General features: G+C 45.4%; 1 pseudogene; it reads right to left on the reverse strand.

The window, feature by feature from the left end:
• Positions 1 to 286: 286 nt before the first annotated feature.
• Positions 287 to 1,269, reverse strand: LOC146763018 (uncharacterized; annotated as a pseudogene).
• Between the last annotated feature and the right edge of the window lie 17,443 nt (positions 1,270 to 18,712).

Below are 18,712 nucleotides of genomic sequence, written 5' to 3' on the forward strand. Positions count from 1 at the left end.
AGTTCTGCAGATGTTGTATGACTGTCAGGGGCATTGAGCAGCTCTGCTCTTCTGGCACAGACATCAATCATCTGAGAGAGACTAGGTGCTGGGTTGAGAGGAAGGCTGAGGATAATTCTACAACAGGTCTCATTCACATTCCTCTGAGCCATTTCTTTAATCAGCTCTGTTTGTATGCTAGTGTCTTGTACCTGTCTTTCCACCTGGGTTCTCAAACGATCCACAAACTGTAAAAAACTCTCTGAAGGAAACTGTTTAATGTTAATATAGCTGCCCTTAGCCTCAGTTACTGGTACAATGTTTTTTCTGCAGCGTTACAGATTTTTTCCAAAACCAACCTAGATAAGAGTCTGGTTTCTTTTTCTGGGCATTGCATGTTTCCTGTGCCGCATAAATGCTCTATTGTAATAGGGTTGCCGTCACTGTCCATGGTTTCACTGGGTGTTTGTTGTATTTCTTGTAAAACTACTGTCAAAGCGAGCTTCCACTTATTTTCCCATATCTCATATTCAGAAGGTGTTAGTAAACATTTAAATAAATCAGTGATATCTTTAGGTACCATTTCATTTGAATTAAAAGTTGCCCTTATCATGCCTTTAAAAATCTCACTGGACCTCCCAAATTCTCTCTGTATTTTGCAGATCTCTGTTTTGTCTCTATGTGGTAGTGGTTGGTATGTTCTGGTACCGTTTCTCCTACCTAGGTGTACAACAGGTGCTATAGATGGTATAGATTCATCTCTAATGCCGGTAGAGGCAGAGGGGTTTGCCCCTGCTACCCCCTGGGTTCTGGTGAGAAACAGCCTGCCCCCCCCTTCCTGGGCTATTAGTGCCGCGGTGGAAACTCCGGCCCCGCCCATGCTGTGAGCTGCTGGGCTGCCCTGCCTTGCCCCCACACCGTCTGGGCTGCTTTGCCCTGCCTCCTCAGCGTTGGGGCTGGGAGCTGTGCAGAGGCCAGCCCCGCCCCGTTCCCGAGGCAATGCGGAGGCAGGGTCTGTGAGGGGGTTGTCGGAGATCGGAAGGGATTGGAGGTAGAGCGGGTGGGTGGGGGGATGAAAGGGTTGTGAGGGGGAGGGGTGAGCACATGGTCACCGCCATTATGTTCCCGCGTGTGTTTCAGAGGAATTGCAACATTCTCAGGGCTCTGGGAAGAGAACTCATCGGTTTTGGAGAAATCCGGACTATATTTCTCAGAAGAACCAGGTGTTAGAAGGGGGTACAGGGTGGGTTAAGGGATATCAGGGCTGGGATATTGAGGAAGAGGGTTGAAAAAGGGTTATTCGGACTGTGAGAAATGTGTTTGTTCGCAAACCAGGATGTGAGTACAAGGGATTGTGAAACCACTTACGCAAGCACAAAGGGTTTACATTAACTCAGCTATCAGTCTCAGCAGTTTTCCCAGTCGCAGCATTTTTTCCCAGTCTCAGCAGTTTTTCCCAGGAAGTTGTACAGAGACGCCTTAGAAGGACACAAGAGTGCTGCGGGTCAAAAGGACAAGAAGAGGAAGAATTCGGGCCTTCATCCCACGACCACCGGGAGGCAGAAGAAAGACCCCCTAGCAACACGACACACATGCGCAGAGAAGGACATTAGGGACACGTACCTGGAGGAGAAACTGTATAAAAGATGGGAAACAGAGACCTTGGGCGCAGCAGTTGGTGGAGCGGAGACTTCCCTGTCGCCCGGCACTGTGCTTCGCTTATTATCCGCTTGCTATAACTAATTAATAAATTACCAATTAGGTAAAGACACAGTAAATTGTCGTGTCTCAATTTATAACAGGACTGTTAATCTGTGTTTGTATGCTCTTTTCTGCTTCTAAAATCTTTTTTCAGGCTTGTAAAAATATCGGAATAAATAGAGAAGCTTTATGTTCACCATTTTCAACTTTTAAAGTTAATATCTGCCCAATCTGGTCCCAAAAAGAAAGGGAATTAATTTCGTGCACACTAAGGTTTGGTATTTCTGTTGATAGCCAGCATACAAAGCACAGGAGCTTATTTGAGAATGATACATTGTTTAAAATATTGCTAAGGTGTTTTAGTGTGCTCTTTTGTTCCACCTATACTTTTGCATCCATTATTTTAATCGTACCTGTTATAAATTGAGGCAAATAATTTTATTCAGCCTTTTAAGATCAATTAATAATTTTATTAATTACAGCAAGCGATAGCAAGCAAACAGCGCTGGGTGCAGCTGGGGAGTCTGGCTCCGCCAAGAGCTGACAACCTTCCTTCTCTTCAGTCCCTTTTTATACCTTTTTTTTTTTTCTTCGTATCTTCTCTGCGTTGTACCAGGCTTGCAACAATTGGTTTCACAAGTGGGGGTGATGGGTCTCCTTCCACTGCAGTTATCAGTTCCAGCCAGTCCTGCAAGATCTTTCACAATCTTTGTTTGCGGTTACCAGCCTTGCCCAAGCCTTCAAATTCCATGCCCTGACCCCCCCCCCCCCACCCTTTTATCCTAATTTCATACTTTTGATGAACAAACAAGTCAATGCAGTTTTTCACAGTATCGATGGTCTATTCTCCACCAGACTTTGTAACACAGCACGAATTTTTTGAATTCCCACCGTAGCACAGGGATCTGAGTGGGGGGGGGGGGGCGGGGGGGAGGGGCGCTCGTCCTGCCGCCGCTGGAGCGGCTCCTGCTCTTTTTCAGGGCGGGGGCGGGGGGTCCCTCGCCGCTGTGCTAGAGCAGCAAAACTCCCTCCCGTCATTTCTCCACCCCGGGAATGCGGGTTGTCAGTCAGAGCGGTTTGCTCTGCCTCACTCAGCTGGCCCGTTCCAAGCTGACGTGCGCAGGGTGTCCTGGTTTAAGCCATGCATGTAGCTCCCCGCAGTCACTATGGTAGGCCCTCCCAGCCAGGCGCAGTCCCGGGATAACGCGATCGGAGGACTTACCAAGCCTGTGAACTGTGGGGTTTTTCTGTGAACTCGTCTGGGGTCCCTCTCCAGCCAGCTCACCTGAGGGTGCTCAGGCGAGGTCCCCAACTATTCCCTGTCACTCAAAGCCTTTAAAGGCAGCTAGAGTAATAGGGCAGTTGACTGTCCCAAAAAGCTATCGCGATCCTCTGAAATAGTCTCCAGCTCATTCGTGGGCTTATAGTCAGCACAGGTTGGGGCGCCAACTGATGTTTCCCCCCTCTCAGCCCCCTGAATTATCAGGCTAGCCCAGAGATGGGAGGCTTTGAGGGGAGGAATATCAGGAGATGGAAAAGATTTCCAAAAGAGGGTCTTACCCTGATATATGTTGGTTCAACTCTCTTTATTCTGTGATGCCCATGGGGAGAGTGGGGCAAATAGGACGAACAGAAAATCTCAGGGGTTTATCTAGGCTTTGGAAAGGGAGGGCTTCTTGGCTCTCTGCCAACCCTGTCAGGGCAGGAAGGAGGGGTCCAGGTTTATCTTTATCAGAGTCACAGGGGTTCCCGGGAATGGGGAACAGAATGCCCGTGAGCACAATGTAACAATGGACTAATTGCAAAACCCCTGTATGAGGCCCAGAAGACGCAGCCATTTACCTGGGGCAAAGCACAGAAGGAGGCCTTCCTCAAACTAAAGAAGGCCTTGACAACTGCTCCTGCATTGGGGTTACCTGATTTGTCCAAAGATTTTCAGCTGTTTGCATATGAAAGGCTGCGTCTGGCATTGGGAATTCTAACCCAACGTTTGGGAAGCTGGGAAAGTCTGGTGGGCTACTTTTCCAAACAACTTGACAGCGTCAGTGCTGGATGGCCTTCATGTCTGCAGGCAGTCGCAGCCACTGTGATCCTGATACAAGAATCCAGGAAGCTCACCATGGGAAGGCACATAGATCTCTATGTACCACATATGGTAACTACTGTGTTGGAGCAGAAGGGGGGCCATTGGCTCTCCCCGAGTTGAATGATGAAATTCCAGGTAATCTTAATGGAGCAAGATGATGTAATGTTAAAAACACCTAACCTTTTGAACCCAGCCTTGTTCCTAGGTACAACATCTGAAGAAAGCCCATTGGAACACGATTGCGTGGAAGTAATAGAACACACCTGTGCGGCTAGAACAGATCTGAAAGATGTCCCCCTAGAACAGCCAGACTGGGAGTTGTTCATGGATGGAAGCAGTTTCATGGAGAACGGAATCAGACATGCTGGATATGCGGTAACAACAATCAGTACAGTGGTAGAGGTGAAAGCATTGCCACCAAATACATCTACCCAGAAGGCAGAACTGTTTGCTTTAACCAGAGCACTAGAATTAAGTGAAGGGAAAAAGGTGAACATATGGACTGATTCAAAATATGCATTTGGAGTAGTGCATGTGCATGGGGCCCTATGGAAAGAACAGGGCCTGCTTTCGTCTCAAGGGATGCACATTAAACATCAAGATGCAGTTCTGCAGCTGATAAGAGCAGAACAAAAACCTGAACAAGTGGCAATTATGTACTGTAAAGCACATCAATCAGGAAACTCCAAAATTTGTGAGGGGAATCGAAAGGCAGACTGGACAGCTCGACAGGCTGCTCGAAAGATGCAAACAACAATGGCATTGGTACCTTTAAAACTTAATGTATCTCAATTCAATTTATCTCCACAGACGAAATATTCAGCAGAAGATGAGAAATTGGGACATTTGCTGAATACATGGAAGAATCCAGAAGGGTGGTATATAACTGCACACGGACAGATAGTGGTACCCCCCTTGATAATGCTAGAGGTTCTACAAATTAAACAAATGTCATTGGGGTGCAGAGGCATTGGTAAAGTTTCTAAAACACAATTTGGACTCAGTACAAATGTTAACAATAATGTCAAAGTGTGAGATTTGATTGAAAAACAACCCAGTGGCTAGACGACAGGCACAACTAGGAAGGGTTTGGGTAGCGATAGAACCAGGAGATTATTGGCAGGTAGATTTTGTAGAATTACCAAGAACTCGGGGATACAAATATTTGTTAGTAGGGGTTGATACATTTTCTGGATGGCCAGAAGCCCTTCCCTGTCACACGAACCAAGCAAAAGAAACAGTTAAGTGGTTACTACAAGAAATCATTCCCAGATTCGGGGTGCCTCTAGGGATATCATCAGATAGGGAACCCCATTTCATAGCCACGGTGGTAAAAGAAGTAAGTAGGTTGCTGGGAATAACTTAGGACCTCCACACACCATGGAGACCCCAGCCAAGTGGACAGGTGGAGAGGATGAATCAGACACTAAAAAGGCAAATCAGTAAAATATGTCACGAAGCCAAACTGCAGTGGCCACAGGCTTTGCTAATAGCATTGCTGAGAATTCAGATAAAGCCTAGGAGTGGGATGTCAGTCAGTCCTTATGAGATATTGTATGGCAAACTATACGAATCTCCTGGACCCAATCCAAATGTACACATCACGGGAAAACAGGAAGTATATAACTATGTTCTGTCTCTCGGGAAAACTTTAGCATGACTTTAGAGCGCCCTCGTGTGGAATAGGCTGCTGATTCTCGAGAATCCAGTTCATGACATACATCCAAGAGACGAGGTGTACATTAAGAATTGGAACGAAGAACCATTGAGAGAAAAGTGGACTGGACCCCATCAGGTACTATTGACTACCTTTACAGCAGTCAAGGTAGCTGGAGTGGACTCCTGGATACACTACACTCGAGTGAAGAAAGCCCATCCCGGACTGCGGACTGTGTAAACTGTGGGACCAACAAAGCTACAGATAAGATGTGTTTAATTGTTTCAGGAATGTTACCAGTAATTGTACCATTGCTCATTTCATAGTCCTTGGGATGTGGAATGCAAAAAGATCAATTAACTACTCTTCACTCTAGAATGAAGAGGGAGGTGCAGGCAGAAACACAGGTGATAAAGGTTTCCAATTCAATTCGGGCTGAGAATGTAATGATTGGATTAGTTAAAGATTTTGCCAAAATGCAGAACACTAGCAGAATAACTGCCTGTCTGCCAATACCAAAGGCAACAGGAGACCCAATACATTGGGGAATCATAACGAAAAAACTGCCTGAAATACAAAAGAACAAAACAATTATATGCAAACAGGTACCAGAATCAAGACAGGTAATCAAGGTAACCTGGAAAGTAATAGGACAATGGTTGCATCCTTTGAGTGAAAGAGACTGTCTTCAAAATAATGGCGCAATAGGATATCCAATAGAATGGGCGGGGGGCATCCCAAATCAATGGCAATGCTACTTACCACATTATAAAAAGGTTACAGAAAATGTTATAGAAACCACTCTGGTGTGGAAGTGCGAGGCAAAAGATCACAAAGATCAAATAGAGCCTTGGGACAGTGCATGGTCTCTGAGTATACTTCAAAAATTCCAGTACATGGCAACCACCCCTTGGTGCATTACATGGGAAGGTTCAGAAAATGAAACAGATCCAGCAGTAGTGAACACTGCCACTAGTAGTAGAATAAAGGAAGACAAAGTACGTTGGTGGGCATGTAATAAAACTTATGATTGCACTTTTGATGATATAGAGATAAAACAAATGCCACCACTGGCAGTATCCTTACAAATTGGTTGTGCCTGCAGAGGTATCAAACACAAACAGGGTAAAGTGAATTATAAAATACTTGTAGGATGTACCAGGAGTTCAATCCTAAGTCCAGGACAATTTGTATGGGCAACAAGTGATGGTACCTGGACAAGCCATCTACCTGTAGATGGGAAAGTAAAAGAAATTACTTTAGGCCTTCCTACTTTCTGTCCAATTTGGGAAAAGTCCCCATTTAAGGGAAAAAATGAACATCTGTTGATAAGATCATGACAAGAAGTTCCAGATAATGAAAATCAAGATGAAACTTGGCAAGAACCCTCTAGTGGAGTGAAATTTGGGTGGGCCTTAGAGTCTTTGCTTGGTCCTATAGCAAACTATCAGAATAAAGAAATGTTTTACAAACTTACAGGTCAGGTAGATAGACTGGCTAGAGTCACTAGGGAAGGATTTAAAGAACTAAATGTACAATTACAAGCCACCATAAAAATGGCCTTACAAAACCGATTAGCCTTAGATTTGTTACTTCTGAAAGAGCACGGAGTATGTGGATTTTTAAAGGGACAGATTGATCATTGCTGCATCCACATCCCAAATGTAACTGCAGATGTAGAATATGACATCAATCACTTAGAGCATGAAGCACAAGAAGAGCAGAAAGATTTGACTACGAGCTTGTTAGACAAAATCTTTAAAGGGTTAGGGTGGAATGTGAGTTCATGGATTAAGTCTATGTTTGAGAGTGTGGCAATCCTATTAATTGTGTTCTTAGTAATTTGGTTAGTCTACAGTGCCCTAAAAGGAGAAATACAAAAGAGGACATCCTGGAACTGGAAAATAATTAAGGCACTGACACAGGATCCACACCCATCATCCTCTGATCCTCCAGTTCATGACAACGTTTACGTCAATCCTGAATTTGAAGAACATCATGTATAAACTCAGAAGCTAAAAGACTGTACCAAGTGAAAGCATTTGCACTTATAGTGAAGTGAAAATACTTTCAAAGGGCGGAAAATGATAGTAAAAGGGTTTTAAAATCATGGGGATTTAGGGTTAGAAGGAAAATGAAGCTTAGTAGGCCCTGAGAAAAAACCTTGGGAACGTGTAGGCCTTGTACCTTGCTAGAACTGCACCTGTGTAGCTAGTACATGATAAATGATATAATTGTTAGATATGATGATTGCTTGGTAATTAAATATAATTCCTGTTTAATTGTAAGAATAATCATGAGAAACTGTGGTCAGAAGCTTGAGAAAGATCGCGAGAATCTCATGCTGGAATAAAGTCAATGTATACAATAGAACAATATAAGTGTAATAATTAATATGTAAGTTATATAACGATAGAATATAAAATACGTTCAGCTCGAAAGCCATGTCGGAGTCAGATTTGGGTCTGTACCCCTGATTCCAAGAGGTCTCAATAAAAGCACCTGCATATAATCATATCCCATGATTATGTGTGTTACTGAATGCTAACATCTTTAACTCCTGTGTTACCTGTTTTATTTTGTTCTCTGGGTCCATGCCTTCTTTATCCCTTGAAAAATAGAATGTCATGTCGGACTGTAAACAAACTGTCATCCTTATCCTTTAAAAGGTCAAGAATAATTAGTTCATTTTTGAGGGGTATTTTATTCTCATACTTTAAATTCTTCCCAACCCAATATATTTTACCTCCCATCACACACATCCCTAATTGGTTGTTATCATAGCACAGTGGGTTTGACTGGAAATAAGCTACAAACACTGACTTCTTTTTCCCTCCAATCCATACTGTGCGGTTACACTTATCACAGGCTGATTGATACCAGTTCAGCATTTCTGCTATGAATTTTGTGCACTGACTGCCCATCTTTAGGGGTCGCCCTCAGTAAATGATCCTTTGTTTCTTTCCCTATTTTGTATGCCCCCTTTTGAGTGCTGTTCATGGAACAAAGCTTGTTTATTTTACCCTTGATGCAGCTTCTTAGGGCTGGGAATATCAGAACCTCCAATTTACCTTGTCCTTTCTGGACAGTTCGTACGCTTTGTCCGTACCCACTGCCAGGGCCCCGCCCCTCGGGGTCGGGTGTATAACTTATGTGTGTACTAGTTCTGAGGCATGTTGCTAGACTCAGGTACATCAGGATTACTCCCACCACTAATATTCCTCTGCCTCCTGCTCCGCCCACTGGGTTGCCACCAGTGGTGGGGTAAACCATCTTCTCGGCAGCAGGAATAGTCTTCTGTGGTTTCATGCCAGGACCGAGCTGCATACCTCCCTTTGAAAATACCCCACCAGTGTAGTTTAACAGTATCTGTGCTGCAGGGTGCCTCGTTTAATCTCCGGCACTCAACAGTAATGATTTGAGCTTTTGCCCATAGTTTGTCCCTCAGCCCATCTTGAAACATGCGAAACCAAATTGCAGAGTCTAGTTCAATTGTTCCCAGCCTTGTGGCGAGTCCTAAAACAGGGCTAGTCAGGCAGTGCTCTTGTTACAAACAATTGTCACACAACACTTTTGTCCAAATCCCCCCTCTGCAGTGTGTAACCCAAACCTTGTTATAGTATTCGCAAATGAAATGCACAAATGGATAACATTCACAATCTGGTACAGAGCACTTTATCAAGTCCCTGTCGGTCATTTACTTGGCTGACACAGGGTTAATTTCAGGTCTCCAGGGGGGGGAGGTGATTTTCCACTCTGGTGTCCTTTCTCAGAACTCAACTTTCTTCACTCGTGGTGCATGTGTCCACCCTTTTTCTGCTGTTTGTATTGCTGTGACTGTGGTCAAAAGGACAAGATAGGGGCCCTCCCAGTGAGACGATAATGTAGCCTTCCTCCAAGTCTTTATGAGTACCTTGTCCCCAGTCTGTATTTTATGTATGGAAAAACCTAGAGGGATATTTTGTATGATTATTCCCTGTTTCCGCAATTCCTAGAGAGTCTTGCTTATGGCTATAAGATAGGGCTGTATCTGCCCATCTTCTATTCTTTGGTGTCCCACTGGCATGCCATGTTCATAAGGCATCCCGTAAAACATTTCAAAGGATGAGAGCCCAGTCTTGGAATGGAGCATAGTTTGGATGTTTACCAGAGCTGAGGGGAGGCATTTTACCCAGGACATTTTGGTTTCCAGAATTAATTTTGCCAATTGTGCTTTCAATGTTTGGTTAATTCTTTCAACCTGTCTGGAGCTCTGGGGATACCACGGGGTGTGGTATTCACATTGGATTCCCAGAGCACCAGCTAATTGCTTAATAACCTTTGAGGTGAAATGTGTTCCTTGATCCGAATCTATATAGCTCACTAACTCATATTGAGGTATGATTTCTTCCAGTAGGAACCTCGATATTGTTTGGGCTGTAGCCAGGGAGCTTGGAAAAGCTTCCACCAAATGGGTTAGTTTGTCTACTATTACCAATAGAAATTTATATCGCCCCACTTTAGGTAGATCCGTAAAATCTACCTGAATTCTTTCAAAAGGCCAGTATGCAATTGGGCGACTTCCCAATTCTACCTGCCGAGTTTTTGCCGATATACTTTTTGGCAAATCATACAGCCTTGTACCTCCTGTTTTTCCAGTTGATAGATCCCTTTGCACCCAAAGAATCTCAGGAATTGCTCTGCAAGTGCTTGAGCCCTCCAATGTGTCTGTTGGTGTAACCTCCCCAGAATTTTTTTGGTATAATCTTTGGACAATAATTCCTGTTGCCGTGCGAGACCGGCTCCAGGTGAGCACCGGTGGGACACAGCGAGAGGGGGGGAGAGGCGGTGCCACTTTTCCCATTAGACTCTGCGAGGCTCAGTTCTAGCGTGGGAACAGACGAGAGGGCGACATGGGGCTCGGGTGCAGACACATGTTTATTGTGGGACCATGTTCCCGAGACCCTGGGCACCGACCCCGTGGGTTGGTTATACCCCGTGCCAGGGGCGGGGGGAACCTGAGCTGCGGCCAATGCGGACGGGAGGCAGGGGACAGGGGCAGGGAAACCCTGGGGACAGCAATGGGAAAGGCGAGGGGGGGAGCAGGGACGGGACCACCTGGTGAGGGGGAAGGCAGGGGAACGCAGGAACGGGACAAAGGACCGTGGGAGGGAGGGGGAACGTGCAGGAAGGGGGGAGGGGGAATTGGGGGAAGAAGGGAAAATTACAAACCCCGCATTCCCTCCCGTCTGGTAGTATCCACTTACCTTCTTCCAGTTGACCTCCGATTTTCTCATAACCTTCAATCTCCCTTTGAGAAGGGGGGAAAAAGACAGGGACCTCACTAGATGGGAAAGCTGGACTGGACAAACGCAGATGGAGCCAATATGGTTAATCAAACATTCTCCGTTTATTAGTTAGAAGATGGCAGTTTATATACACTTCAATATAGTTTACAGTTTACAAAGGCACTCTCATTGGCAAGCTAACATTGTTTGTCTTTGTCTTAAGGTGGACTAAACTCCACACTATGAACCTATACTACTTCACACCCAGAAAGCCCAGTGCTTCACATCACACCTTAATATAATTTCTAACTGTGCCACAAGCTCTTAATTTCTAACTGCGTCACAGGCTTGAAGGCCTCACAAGGCCCGTATCTGAGGCCTAGGCTGGAGTATCTCAAATCTCATTCCAGACATAAATCATGCCCTCTCTCTCTCAGAAATGCTGCAATGGGGGGGGGGGGGGGGTATTCCCAGACTTCCCCTTCTCCAATCTCTGGGGTACTTACCTACAACAGAGCCACGCTTTTAGCCTCTTTGTCTGCTAAGTTGTTCCCTCAGGTCCTGAACTGAATTCTGGTTCAGTGCCCTTTCACATGGACTATGGCAATTGCCTCTGGTCCTCTGATGGCTTTTAGAATATGCTTGATTATTTCTTCATGCACCAGCCCCCTCCCCTGAGTGTTAAGCAGTCTCCTCTCTTCCCAAATTTTCCCAAAAGTGTGTACTACCCCAAATGCATACTTAGAATCTGTGAAGACTGTTCCTTTTTTTCCTTTTAATTTCTGTAAAGCTCTATATACTGCATATAACTTGTAAGCTTGTGCTGACCAACGGGCATTCCGGAGTCCCGATTCCACCACCTCCCCTGTCTTCCCATCCACCACTGCATATTCTGATTTCCTTTTCCCATTTATGACCCTTGCTGACCCATCTACAAAACATTTTTCTCTCTCCTCGAGTTCCTCTTCTTCCAGATTGGGTCTTATTTTAGTTTGTAATTCTACCACCGCTGTGCAATCATGAGAGGGTACCCCTGTAACTTCCCCAAACAAAAACTGCACAGGATTTTGTGCTGAGATTGTCCATAATTCTAAATCATGGGAGTGAATCAGGATAGTCTCATATTTCAGGAGCCTAGCATCCATCAGCCACTTTTCTGCCTTTTGTTGCAAAATGCTCTGTACACTGTGGGGGGTGTAGACTACCAACAATGCCCCAAAAGTCACTTTCTTGGCCTCTTCTACTAATATTGCCACAGCCACAATTGCTTGTAAACATGTAGGCCACCCTCTGCTCACAGGATCTAGGAGCTTTGATACATACCCAACCAGTTTTCTTGTCCCTGCCCAATCCTGAGTTAGAACTCCATGGGTGATGTGATCCACACATGGGTGGTGACATCCACAAATAACTGTAAGGGTCTCCTAACATCTGGGAGATTCAACACAGGAGCTGCTATAAGGGTTTCTTTTAATTCCTTGAAACCATCCTCGCCCTGTTTTGTCCACTTGAGCCTGTCTGTGGTAAGCTTTTCACAAAGGAATCTTACCTTCTCACTGTAACCTTTGATCCATTGTCTGCAGTACCCCAGGAGTCCCAACAGCTGCCTGACTTCCCTTTTTGTTTGTGGAAGGGGTAGGGTGATGATCCCCGCCACTCTGTCCGGGTCCAATTTTTTCTTGCCCTTGGTTAGCCAGTGTCCCAGGTACTTTACCTCAGTCTCCCTAAACTGTAATGTGGACTTTGAGACTTTCAGCCCTTTATCTCCTAGAAAATTTAACAAGGCTATAGTGCCAGGTCTTACGTCCCCTTCCTTTGGACCGGACACCAGTAGGTCATCCACATGTTGTAGTAATTTGGTCCCTTGTACTGGCATGAATTCACTTAGTTTCTCAAGGGCCTGGCCAAAAAGATTCGGTGAATCCATGAACCCCTGAGGCAGAGAGGTCCACCTTAGCTGCTGTTTTCTCTTTGTCTCCGGATCCTCCCACTGGAAGGCAAAATAATCCCAGCTTTCCTCAGCTAGAGGACAAGTCCAAAAGGCATCTTTTAAATCTATTACACTGTACCAAGTGTCCTCTGGAGATATGTTATTCAATAAGGTATAGGGGTTTGAGACCATAGGAAACAAAGTTTTAGTTCTCTGATTTACAGCCCTTAAATCCTGGACCAATCAGTAACTTCTATCTGATTTTCATACTGCCAGGATAGGTGTGTTGTACCTTGACATACAAGGCTCTAACGTGACTTTCTTTATTAAATCCTCTATTATCAGTTTCAACCCCCTTCTACCCTCCAAGGGAATGGGGTATTGTTTGATCCTAATGGGATCCTCTGGTGTCTCAATTTTGATATGTATTGGTTCCATATCCAACCTCCCTGCCTCCCCCTGAGTGTGCCAGACCTTGGGATTGGTTTTCTCTTCATCCTCAGTAGTTAATTTATATAGACTTACCATGAGCTGTGAGTCTTTTGCAATCAGGCTTATTCCCAGTATTACCATCAAATTCCTCCCCAGTAAGTTGTAGTCTGCTTCTTCTACTAGTAAGATATTTCCAAGACAAATTTTATTCTCAGATTCTATTTCTACATCCTTTAAAACCGGTACCTGAAAGGGTTCCCCTTTTGCCCCAATCACCACCATTGAATCCTTACTTTTTGAGCACCCAGGAGGCAGTCACTGAACTATAGTTCTCTCTGCTCCTGAATCAACTAAGAAAACCAGTTCCTGTTTTTGGGGTCCAACCTTTAATTTTATCAAGGGGTCTCCGGGTGTTCTGGACCCCAAATTATAGAGCCCCTGATACCTCTAATCCTTTTGAAAGACCATTTAATCTTTCATCCTCTTTTTGCACTCCCTTTTGAAGTGCTCTTTCTGTTTGCAGTAAAAACACTCAGGGCTACTTTCCTGTTTGTTTTTCTTCTGCGAGGGTCCCGGCTTTCCCTGAGGCCGCTGAGCTTGTGTTGGCTTCCCTAGGTTTTGGGCTTGTTCCTGTTTTTGAGCTTCCCTAACTGCCACCACCAGTATCCTTGCTTGTGTCTTTTGTTTTTCTTCATCCCTTCTCATGCATACCTTTCGTGCTTCCCTTAACAGCTCCTGCAGGCTTTTCTCTTACCAGTTCTCTTTTTTTTCCATTTTTTTTCTGTATGTCCTCCCACGACTTTGCAACAAATTGTGTTTTTAACAAAATTCCCCCCACAGGAAAGTCAGGGTCTGTTTCTGAATACATTTGGAGGCTCTTCATAAGCTTTTCCAACCATTCAGTGGGTGTCTCGTCCCTCCCCTGGCATTGTCCCAGTGCTTTACTAATATTTTGTCCTTTTGGTACCACCCCCCAGATAGCCTGTATTACCATGTTTCTCAGTCCAATCATTTTTAGCCGATCCTCCTCCGCCTGGACATTCCATAAGAGTCTCTGTTCAGGCCACTTCTCAGCCCCACTCCCTCCCTGGGGGTTCCTGAAATCCCAATCTTTTACAGCAGCCTGCCGTATCATATCCCATTCTTCGGCATTAAACAATTGTTATAAATGAGAATTTATTTATCCAGATTAAAAATAAAAATCATTTTATTTGCGGTCAAATTCTATCTAGCCAGCCACACAGAAAGGACAGAGCCGAGCCCGGGGTCGACCCTGGGTGTGCCACAAGGAGTCAGCCTCAGCAGAGGTTTTCTCCTATGCCCACACACCTCCATCCTGGCACAGGCGGATTTTATAGGGAAAATTCCGCCTGAGGCCAAGATTTTAGTAATCAGTCCTCTCTTCTATTCAGAGTCTATAGGTTAATAAGATTTTCTTTTTTTGGTGATGAGGAGAAATAATTCAATGTCCGGAGTAGGTGAATTCTTGTTAGGAGTTTACGGGAAGGCTGCATTCACATGGATCTGTCTGAGTATTTCCATGATATCCATCTCAGATGATCAGCACCAATGATGGCCCATCTCCTGGCCGAGCCACATCCTTTTAATTGTAAATCAGTTTCCAATATACACTCAGTCTCGCCTGCAAAAAAGGGGGGGAGGGGAAACTAATACAACGGGCATGATTTAACAAGTATCCAATATTACATATTTCATACAAGGAAAGGCACAAATTATATTTATTACACATAACACAATGATCTTAGTATAGCCGTGATGTCAGCATATGAATAAGTGCTGTTCCCCAGAAATTTGTCCAACCTTTCCGCCACCCCCAGAGGGTCATCCATTAATTTTCCCATTTCCCTCTTAAAGGCTCTTACATCCCCCATGTTGATCAGGACATTTACAAACCCAATGACTCCAGGAGTGGTTTGTGCTTCCCTTAAGAGGTAGAGGTTGGGTCTGTCCCTTTCCTCCTCACTGGCATCAGTATTTTCTCTCCTCATTTTAAGCCAAGTTATACTGGTGGGAGAACGATGTGGTTTCCCCAGTGGGAAGTGTATGGCTGTGAGTGTCTGTCTGCTGTGTGGCGGGGGGAGGGACTGGGAATGTCCCGGTGTGTCTGGCACTGCCTTAGCCAAAGGCTGTATGTTAAGTGGCGGTGCCTGTGTCCATGTGGGTTGAGATGGGGGAGCAGTTGGTGTAGGTATAGGGGCTTGTGCTTGGGGAGGAGGGACCTGGTATGGTGGTGGAAGATTCTCCAGGGGCTCCCAGGTTCCACTCGGACTTACCTTACTGCCAGAAGTTTTGACTGGGAATAGCCTTGCACTGGCATATTCCCACAATCTGGCATAGTCCATTTCCTTGCTGTCCAGCCCACTTTCCTTGTATAAAGAATCCGATAAGGCTTGGCACATCCTTGTATCTGCGGTGGTGTGTTTTTCTTTCATTTAATATTTGTTTAATATCTGTTTCCCCCCCAACCCCCCAATCTCCTCCTCTCCCCAAGTGTCAGTCTTCCCTAGCCCACTCCTCAGCCTCTGCCCTAAACTCCTCCCCTGCTATTCCCTCATTGGTTACTGTTCCTACACCCCTCCTCCTGAGTTCTTGTATAAAACCTTTGCCCCCCCGCCCGCTGGGGTCTTGGGGCTCATGGAATAAAACCATCCCATTCACCCCCCAAGTCCCGTGTCGCCTTCGTCTGTCCCCGCGCGCCACAAACTGAACTGCAGAGCTTGCAGGGGAAAGCGGCCGCCCGTTCTCTTCCCTTACCGCCCAGCACGGCACGGCTCGGAGTGCCGCGGCGAGAGGAGCGCGTACCGCGCAACAACACTTGTATCAAACATGCCAAATATGTGCCAGAACATGTGTTTCCTGATTTCCATATCTTCCCATACCTCCACACAGTAATGTATAATTTTCTCTTGGATTTTCTCCACCTTGCAGGGCAATCCTCCCAATGTTCTAACATCCATCCCAAAGGGGTCTCCCTCGGGGTCTCAGGCAACCCATCCCTCTTCCCTTTCTCTGATTTCCCCAGTTTTCCTTGGGTTTTTCCCTGGTTCTTACTTTTCCTTTGTCCCATTTTTAAAGTCTCCTTACCGTGTCTCCAAGTTGATTCTCACAAGCAGTTCCAAAAACCATCCGGCCGATTGCCAAGTGTGTATGAACCGGTCTATTCCTGACCGAGTCTTACCAACCTATTAGTTGCATAGCAAACTGATCTGTCAATTTTTTGGCTGGAAGAAATGAGCTCTCACCTTTTCCCTGGAGTCCCAAGTCCAGGATCAAAGATGCTTACCAGTTCTCAAGTATCCAAGAATGTACCTTCCCTCCCCGATCCTCCCATGATCGAACCCCTGAACTCCCCGAGTTGTAGGCTTTTTGTGTGATGTGAGTTAACCCGCTTTCATTTGCTTCCCCTGTGACCGACCACTTCCCTCACAGGATAGTGGAACTGCGATCTTGGGGTCTGCTTTCACCCCGTGACAGCATCATGTCTCACACACATGCTCGATCACACCCCACTCAACCACGAGATACTTATGGTTCCTTTTCCCACATGGATTCTTCGTGCAAATAGATTTTTATGAGTGAAAAAAATTGCTGCCGTGGCTTCGGAGGTCTCGACTCCAAGTATCTGAGAGCTCTGGGCCCGTTTGTATCCCTTTCTGATTGTGGGTCTAGGCTTTTAGTTTGGAATCTGATTGGTTTAATCTTATCAGAGTCTTTAGTTTAGTATAAACACCCCTTTGTTCAGACACATCTCAAGCCATGCCTGAGCTAGTCGGGCAGCGGAGCCAACGCGGTCTGCCTCTGGCTCCCGCTGCACTCTCATTCTCAAATCGGCACAAGCTTTTGCATTTGTATACCCGCGATTTGCATTCGACAAAGGGCGAAGAGGGTAGCGGGAACGACTATACACCCCCCCCCCCCCCCTCCCCGTCACTGTTGTTAACTCTTCACGGGATACCCCGGGACACCCCGTGCATAAAGCCGGTGCCGGAGGAGGAAGCAGCAGATCCACCTGCACCCCCTCTGGTATCAATAGAGACTGCGGACCGAGTGCGGGCTGTAGGACCGCGTTGTTACTGTGAGACTGCCTGTTGCGCCTGCAGCTCCGACTCTGCGGGTGCAGAATGGGGTATTACTGGGTCCCCCCACCCCTGAAAAACTCCGGGGCATATGCTGGAAAAGCCATTGCGGGATTGTTTGAGTCTAGGGCTACTGCTGCTGCTCCGGCTGCAGCTGTCCTCTCTGCTTTTAATTGTTTTAAAACTGTTATCATTAGTTTCCATGTTGTATTCAATCCCTTAGTGTCTTCAAGCCCATCACCGATTGCATCCCAAAGGCCCATCCCGAGTTTTTCCACTCGGAGGTGTTATATGTAGTAGATATAATTCACACCACTTCTAGTATGATATATGTGATATTGAATATTTGTTAGTTTGTATTAGGAGTTCCCCTCCCACCCTCGCGCGAAACCTGGTATATATTAGAACCTGATTTACAAGTAAAAGGATGTGGCTCGGCCAGGAGATGGGACAGGTCTGGAGAGATACAAGGATCCCAGGCACTGATTGAAATTGTTATAAATGAGAATTTATTCAGCCAGATTAAAAATAAAAATAATTTTATTTGCAGTCAAATTCTATCTAGCCAGCCACACGGAAAGGACAGACCCGAGCCCGGGATCGACCCTGGGTTTGCAACAAGGAGTTAGCCTCAGCAGAGGTTTTCTCCTATGCCCACACACCTCCATCCTGGCCCAAGCAGTTTTTATGGGGAAAATTCCGCCTGAGGCCAAGATTTGAGCAGTTAATCTTTTCTTCTATTCAGAGTCTATATGTTAATAAGATTTTCTTTTTTGATGATGAGGAGCTGCAGACCTGTTTAAAAATGCCTCCCTGGTGTAGTTCAGCAGAGCCTGCGCGTTGTTCAACCTATGACACTCAACAATAATAATTTTAGTTTTGCAAGTAATTTTTCCCTTAATCCGTTCTAATATGGGAAAACATCTGATTATTGAATTTAATTGAAACAATCTCAGCCTTGTGGCTATTACCAGAAAGTGGATAGTCAGGTCTAACTCCTGCTCAAAGCACTCCCACATAACCCACTTAGTTGGAGCAGTCTAACAGTATTCATAGGGGAAGCATACAAAGAGGATACTAGTTACACTCTGGCACTGAAAGTTTGATTGAGATGTTTTCAGTCATTTACTTTGGCGGTTCAGGGTTATCTTCATATCTCCAGGGTGGGAGGTGATTTTCCACTCTGGTGCTTGATCCTGGAGTTCGATTTTCTTTATCCTTGATGTGTGTGTCCACCCCTTTTCTGCAGTTCCTATAGCAGTGTCTGTGGTCAAAAGAACAATGAAGGGTCCCTCCCAATGAGGCGTTAATGGGGATTCCCTCCATGCTTTTACAAGCACTTTGTCCCCAGGTTGTATTTTATGTATTGAGAAGCCAAGAGGACTGTGCTGCATAATCACCCCCTGCCTTCACAATTTTTTTAAGATTATTGTTTAATGCTATTAGGTATGGTTGTATTTGTCTATCCTCTAATCTCGGATGCCCTACAGGCATACTGTGGGTATAAGGCATCCTATATAACATTTCAAAAGGTGAAAGTCCTGTTTCAGAGTGAGGCATAGT

Source organism: Lonchura striata, chromosome W (assembly GCF_050655825.1).
Source record: "Lonchura striata isolate lonStrDom1 chromosome W, ASM5065582v1, whole genome shotgun sequence".
NCBI lineage: Eukaryota > Metazoa > Chordata > Aves > Passeriformes > Estrildidae > Lonchura > Lonchura striata.